This window comes from Lygodium microphyllum, chromosome 20, assembly GCF_053477565.2.
Source record: "Lygodium microphyllum isolate KBCC chromosome 20, Lygodium_microphyllum_v1.1.10, whole genome shotgun sequence".
NCBI classification, from domain to species: domain Eukaryota; kingdom Viridiplantae; phylum Streptophyta; class Polypodiopsida; order Schizaeales; family Lygodiaceae; genus Lygodium; species Lygodium microphyllum.
The window spans coordinates 5,477,231-5,484,638 of NC_141154.1; the positions used below are offsets into that span (position 1 = coordinate 5,477,231).

Here is a 7,408-nt window from a genome sequence, read left to right on the forward strand (position 1 = left end):
TACACCTAGGAGTGCTCCTAGTGCACCTAGGAGAGATTAAAGATATATTTGGTGTGATAATATGGACCATCAGCATTGCAGGGACTGCGAATCTTTTCAAGATGCAAGGAGGAAGAATTTGGTATTTTGGGGACAAGATGGCAAGATCTGGTTGACTAAAACAGGAGCTCCGCTTGCTACCAATTTTGGGAAAGGCGGAATGAAGAAATTAGTAGATAACATGGTTGCGCATACTTCCTATGTGGCAGCTAGAGAAGATGCCTCTACATATGGAGTCCAGATTGAGAAAGGATCAAAGAATCGGTCAGCATTATGGACTTATGCTATGGAGACAGCAAACAAAGGAAAAATTCAACAGACTGTTTTGACTAGTGAAGGTTTTAGCATCAGATCTAAGACAGGTTGGGATTCGCCTGTTGACAGGTACACTATTTATGCCTATTTGGCTAAGTCTCAAGGAGCAGATGTGCTTGTTGAGGAGAAGCGTAAGAGGGATGAAGATAATACAGATGCAGCTAATAATACTAGAGGGGGTGAGTTTGTTACTCCACCTACTGCAGGGCCGTCTTTGAGACCAAGGCCAAAATGACAAATGGAAGATGCTCAAAAGAAAGAAAAGAGGCAAGAGCCTAGAGAGAGAAAGCAGCGAGATGTCCGATATTGAGATATCTACGGATATGAAGAAAATCTTTAATGATAAGATACTTGGCAGTGAGGTGACTTCTACTATTTCTGAGGTTTTGGGCATCTCGAAAAGAGAGTTTCAAGATCAGTTCCAAGAAGTCCTGAAGAGAAAAAGACATGCATTGCCTACTACTGATACACAGGGAGTTTTGATTGGGGAGTTGGATGAGGATGAGGATGAGGTTATGGTTGAGAATGCTTCTATTTTTTCGTAGACAGAGAAGAGGGTTCAGCATATGCATTATGCTGAAACTGATGAGCCTATCTTGATACCGCGTAGTCATTTTTCGCGGAGTCATTGGGCTAGGGAAACTACAGAAACAATGGTAAAAATTGTAGAGAAACAGGTGCCTTATGTTGCTTTGGTGGATCATGGTTCAGAGATTAATCTCATAGTTTCTGGAGTTTATGAAAATAATAGATGGACTATGGATGCAGAGCATAGGTGGCGTATGAGAGCCGCCAACAATACTGCCGGTGATTTGTATGATGCCTGTCCTAGTGTCAGAATTTCTATTGGAGATGTAGAGGAGGATTTCCATTTCTTTGTGCAGGATTCATACTCTTACCCCATAATCCTTGGATAGCCATTCATCACAGAGATGCGCATGGAGACGAAAGCACACTTGTGTATAGGAGGTTGTAAAGATGAGTTTGAAGAGTAACGGCACAAAAAGATGAGCGAGCCGCCATGGACGATCTCTCCAAGCTCGACAAGCTTGTTGTGGCTCTTCATGATGCAGAGGCAGTCAAATTCCGAAGCTTCAAGCTCAAGAGTGACATCACCTCCCCCATATACATAGACCTCTATGTCATCATCTCCTTCCCTGCCCTACTCACACAAGTCGCACAGGCCATCTGGTCCACCGTCTCCTCCCTCCGCTTTGACGTCATTTGGGGCGTCCCCTACACTACACTCCCCATCTCCCCTGCCATCTCCCTTGCCTGGGCCGTTCCCATGGTCATGCGCCACAAGGAGGTCAAGGACTACGACATGCACAAAAGGCCATCAAGGGCGTCTTCCACCTTGGCTAGTCCTGTTTTGTCCTTGAGGACCTCGCCACCACATCGACACCTTTGTCCTCAAGACTGCCATTCTACTATCAACGGACAAAGGGGGACTGTGTAAACCTGCACCAGAATGGTGTGAAGCTTCATGCTGCACTCGAGCTGACTCAGATGGTGGAGGTGCTCATGCAACATGGGAAGCTAATAGAAGATGTGGCTGCCTCTGTGCGGCTAGTTTTGGCAAAGAATCAGACTTCCTTGCTAGCCCTAGCAAAAGGGCAAGTTCACCATCCTCCTCAGAGCATGATGTCTTACAGCCTGCGTACTCTTCTTGAACAAGACGCAAAAGCATAGAGTCTTTTTGAGCTCATGGAGAGGAAGAAGAGCAACTTGTCATTGCATATGTGAACACAACAGAAGAGCCGTTGGCTATTGCTGAAAAGGTATGTATAAGCTTTTTGTTTCAGTTAGAACAAAAAGTGAGATCTAATGGTATAACTTAACCAATAACACAAGCAATCGATTTGTGTGAGCTTTTTTGTCCCTTACATTGATTTCAAGTTACATAATTGGGAACCACACCAAATAAAGGAAAAACAAAATGTATGCCTTTTAATTGTTCCTTGGAACTTAAATACACCAACACTTCAAGTCCAGAGACCTTCTTGATGCAGTATTTTCTCCACATGAGTACAATCATCTAGCCAAGGAGGAGCATTTCTTCAAAGAAATATCTCATTGGACCTAAGAGTGTGTTATAATTGAATCCATCTTTAGATGTCCTAGTTGTATATATCTATCTGGTGGATGTTGACATGTACACGTTATACGTGAGTTTATTATTGTTAAGGCCTTGGTTAGGAACAACACCACAATATTTGATCAAGGCAGTTGCAGTACGAGTTATGAGAGACTCAAGTATTCACCATCACTTACAAAATATGTAATCAGTAGGCCCACCTCTTAACTATGGGCAGCAAAAGACTACAGCTAGGCTACGTGCAGTTAGTTCTCAGTGCATCTATGTCTAGTAGGTGCATTTTTTACATCTAGAAAAGATGAGGTTTTCTAATAGGCTGCTCACTTTTCTAGGTGCAAAAAATGCACCTACTATAGTGGTTGCACTTTTTGCATCTCTAGTTGGCTATTCATTGGAGTGGTTGCCAAAGCAGCCATTGGATAGACTCCATAGTTAAAATATTATATCAAAGGGATATTGGAGAATGTCAAATTCTTCATAGTGTTTTTTGGTATTATAGAACACCAAGAAAGCATAGGTTCAAAGGTGTGTTGAAGGGAGAGTCTCAAAGTATTGTGATCATCCATCATTCTTATGTGGATTACTGAACTTGTTTTCCTCTTTGTGGTGTCCTGGGCTTGAGATGTGAACATTGCTTCACCTATTTTAGTTTGTGCAAGGCTAGGATTTTGGCACAATCTAGACAAACTTGTACTTAGAACCATCTTCTTAACTTGGATCACAACTCAATTGTTATGTTTGGGGTCTTTCAAACGCTAAATATTCTACCTACAAAGTCTATTTGGATTCTTGAGCAGAAAGCTCAAAAGAATATCAATCTTGTCGTGAGAACATTCAAAGGATCGTAGGACATTTCATCAAGTTTTTTTGTATTAACTCTTGTTTAAAGACCCATTCCATGTAGGATAGAGAGTCCGCCTCTTTGAAGGAGGTTTTGCACTCAGCATAGGAAGAAGGCTATGGAGTAGGAGTTGGATGTTATTGAGTGGAATGGCACTTGGGATCTTGTGCCTAGGCATGTTCATGGGAAGGTGATTGGTTTTTTAAATGGGTCTTTAAGACCAAATACCACAATGGTGGCACTTTGGATAAGCACAAAGCGTGACTCATTGCAAAGGGCTTTGTATAGCGGCTAGGAGTGGATTTCCATAACATCTTTGCATCTATAGCTAGGATGGCTACCATTAGGGTGGTTCTTGCCTTAGCTAGTGATGGCTAATTTATCAACTTGATGTGAAGTCTACTCTTCTCAATGGTGATTTGAAGGAGGAGATCCGTGTTGATCAATCTTTAGGCTTTTCCATCATTAGATGGGCAGGTGTATAGGTTGAAGGCCCTTTATAGCCTCAAATGAAATTGCAATTTATGAACATCCATTCAATGATCCTTCAGTAGCTCCTACTATTGGCAAAGTTATACTAGTAGGGCGTGACATATTTGCAAAGAAATCATGGCATTGAATTGGCGTTGCGAGATTGTTGGGTCTCATTGTATTGGTGTTTTACTTTTCTTCTAAACGAGTATGACATAGACATGAAGAGTGAGTAAACATGGAGATTAACAATTTGAAATGGTTAATTGTCTTGTGTGTAGGGTATATACCTTAGAGATACCTTATCACATCTATGTCTACATATTTCATGTATGTTTGTAGATTGATGTGTAGTGTGTTTTATGAGACTATGTGCAAACATAAGGAGCATTTATAGTTACTAGCTTTGTTTATATGCATGTGTGCAAACATGCATTAGTTTATTCATTCTATATCCTTATGTTCATGTTGATGGATTCTATAGAAGGTTTTATGTACATATTTGTTTGTTGTGTGGAAACTCTTAGTACAAGATTAATGAAAATGAGCCAATGGGTTTTTTTGGTGTAACTTTGTTTTGCTTTGTTTCTATTGTTTGGTTTTTTGATTGTGGGGTCTTTTTGTGGTGAGGGAGCTTAGGTCACTCTCATGGTCAACTATGATCTACCAGTTAAAAATGAATATCCCCATGAGCTAGACTATGAACTGTACCTGCACAGAATTGGAAGGAGTGGTCAGTTTGGTAGAAAAGGTATTGCAACACATGTAGAGCTTGGAAGCAGCGTTGTCGAAGGGATTTTCGAAAGCAAAGTCGCGACCACATGTTGGAAACTGCGAAGAAGACGAGAGACGAAAGGAAGAGAGGAGAGAAGAGAGATATGAGACACCAGAAGTGGAACCCCAGAAGTGTGTTAACTGAGCACACATGATAGGAATATATAGAGGGGACCTGGGGCGCTATATATAGACAGACTATATATAGCTAACACCACAGAGGACCTTGACTAATTTCAGGATAGAAGATCAGTCAAGCGAGATCACATTTAATTACAACCGTGTTCAACATCAATAGCTTCAACTTTATAAAGGAAAAAAATCTCATTTATAAACTGGCTGCTCAAAAATTGAAGCCCTTCACGTCCCTTTGATAAGCCCTCAACCTTTTCTACAGTCTCCTTTGGTAGAACTCTTTTCAAACAGCTGAATGCATAAGTCGGGGTGTGAAATGGTAGAGAATTTCCATCAATGTTTTAACTCATAGGTCGCAATGTTTGATCATCTTCATAAGTACAACATACCACTCCCTCTCTAAATAAATCTGCTGAACCAAAGCAAGAGTGCAAGCCACTAGCCACATATTTGAACAATGGACATGAGAGGAGAAAGCCCTCATGCACAGTGCGAGAATTGGGAAGTCTTGGCAGGTCTTCATGAGCCAAGATTGTAAGAAAATTAATGAATCTGCATATTGATCTTCTACATAGACCTCTTTCGGAAACCTGAACTTTATGTATGAGGAATAAATCTCAAGTTTTGGTCACAAAAGGAGTCCAGCAGGGAACTAGTAGCCATAGTTTTAAATGAGTTACATGAAAACTGCATTTGACGAGGTCCAAGCATCCAATTTTGGTTGCCCAGTTACATCCGATTGCTCTATTGCCAAGGCATTTTCCTGTCATCTCAATAATAGCTTTCTCTACATCCTAATGGCTTCTGAAAGATACAAAACCATCCGACATACACAATAGTACACAAAGGATTATTTTCAGGTGCATCTTTAGAAGCTGGTTCTGTCTCCTGTTGCATTTTATTAGTTCTAGAAACTGTATTTGATAGTAAGGAGGGGACATCAGCATCCAAATTCATATAACTGTTTGCAGCTATGGCCTGATTGCATTATGCAAGGATTCTTAATGCTCCTGTTTGATGCGAATACCACCACGAAGGATTCTGCAACCTTATGTACAGATGGAGGTTAGATAGAGCAGGAAATTCAGGGCCTCTGATGTGAATTCTCAATCTGGATCTCAGAAGAGGATGGTGGAAATGTGTAAGAGATGCAACTAAGGCAGCATGGTAAATAATGGAGTAGAGTGTGCTACAGGAGATTGAATATGCTCTGCTATTGTGCCAATAAAGCCTCCCTCGATTGCCTGTTTTTCTTCTTGAGTTGTCTGTCTTTCTCTCTAATCTAAGGCAAAGTACCGTTCTTCTCCATTGAGGTATTGCTTGAAGGGTGGAATGCCATCCTTCCTTAATAATCAGAAAGCGTGGTCATCATCTCAAGTAGTATTCAAAAAGGACAGTTTGTGCATACGAAGCTACTGAGCTCAGCGAGAACTTCGGGATTGCTGTCTTATGAATCAGTCGAAGGGATGACCTTCAGTGGTGGAGCCTCTGGCTGAGGATAGCAACGTTTGCCTTTTACTGTTGCATGTGCTATGGAAGAACAAAGAGCAAGATTGTAACCACTATCATGAGTCTCCCGAATGCATCATCCTTTTTGGAGAGAGAACGTGCAATTTCTCCATGTTGAACTCCTGCTTGGAGCATTGCAACTGTGCCCTCATACCATGTTGACCTCCCTTCCACCATAAATTCCCCCCCAAAAGCTTCTCCTTTTCGTTTTTGTTTTTCCCGTTGCTTGCTTTTTCTTCAAGTGGCCTACAATAACCTCCTCTTTTTTCCCTCAGAAAAGGGGCTTTTTGTTTCCATCAGAAAAGTGGTCTTCTCCCCCATTCTGCAACTTCGTAATCCTCAGGAGTGAGGACAATTGTCTTGAGAAGATGAATGTTGGGAGTCATAGTAATGCCAATTTCTGACAGCCTGTGCAGCCTGAAATCTGAAAGTATGCTTGTCAGCTTCTGATTAAGTTTCCAGAGTTAGGACGTCTTCTCTTATGTCAACTGTTATACCCCACTCCCTAAGCGCTGCAAATCTATAGCTACAATCTTGTTTGCTTTGACACACTAGCAACTCAGGGTCGCCTTTCATCTTCATAATCCCACCAATGAAATTGCACCATGTCAGGTGTAGGTACGCCCATACTTTGTCTGGATCGATTTATAGTTGCCTCCACTTGTGATACCAGTAACTCTACCATTTCCATCCAAGCCTGAGCATCGTTTGGACTTATTTTTGTTACCCTTTTGAAACTCTCCAATGCTTTCTCTGTTCTCCCCTGTAGGACATATATATATCCCATTGCCTTAAGGCATTCACAATTCTTAGACTAAATATCAATAACCTTTTCGAAGTTAGCCAGGGCACTCTTTAGCTCATTAAGCTTCAAATCGTACCTGACCTAAGCCGTAGAAAGGTAAAATTAAGTCTTTTGGATTCTTCAGCTTATTAACTGCACAACCTTGCTTGCTACTTCAATATGACCAGATCTTCCAAGTGCCTTAAAGAGTGTATTGTAAGTGACCAGATTTGCCTTTAAACCAAAGCCTTGCATCTCTCTCCATAGCTCATATGCTTCATTCACTAGATTTTCTTGGCCCAAGAGGTTAATGAGTGTACTGAATGTCACAATGTCTAGAACAACACCAACATTCATCATCTCACTGTAAAGCCTCAGAGACTCTGCAAGATCACCACTTTTGCCTACAGCATCAATTAGAGTATTGTAGGTTACTACATCT

At 41.2% G+C, this 7,408-nt stretch overlaps 1 pseudogene; it reads left to right on the top strand.

Annotated features, from left to right (window-relative positions):
* Positions 1-1,375: 1,375 nt before the first annotated feature.
* On the top strand, positions 1,376-6,610 carry LOC148018662 (uridine 5'-monophosphate synthase pseudogene; annotated as a pseudogene).
* The last annotated feature ends 798 nt before the right edge of the window (positions 6,611-7,408 follow it).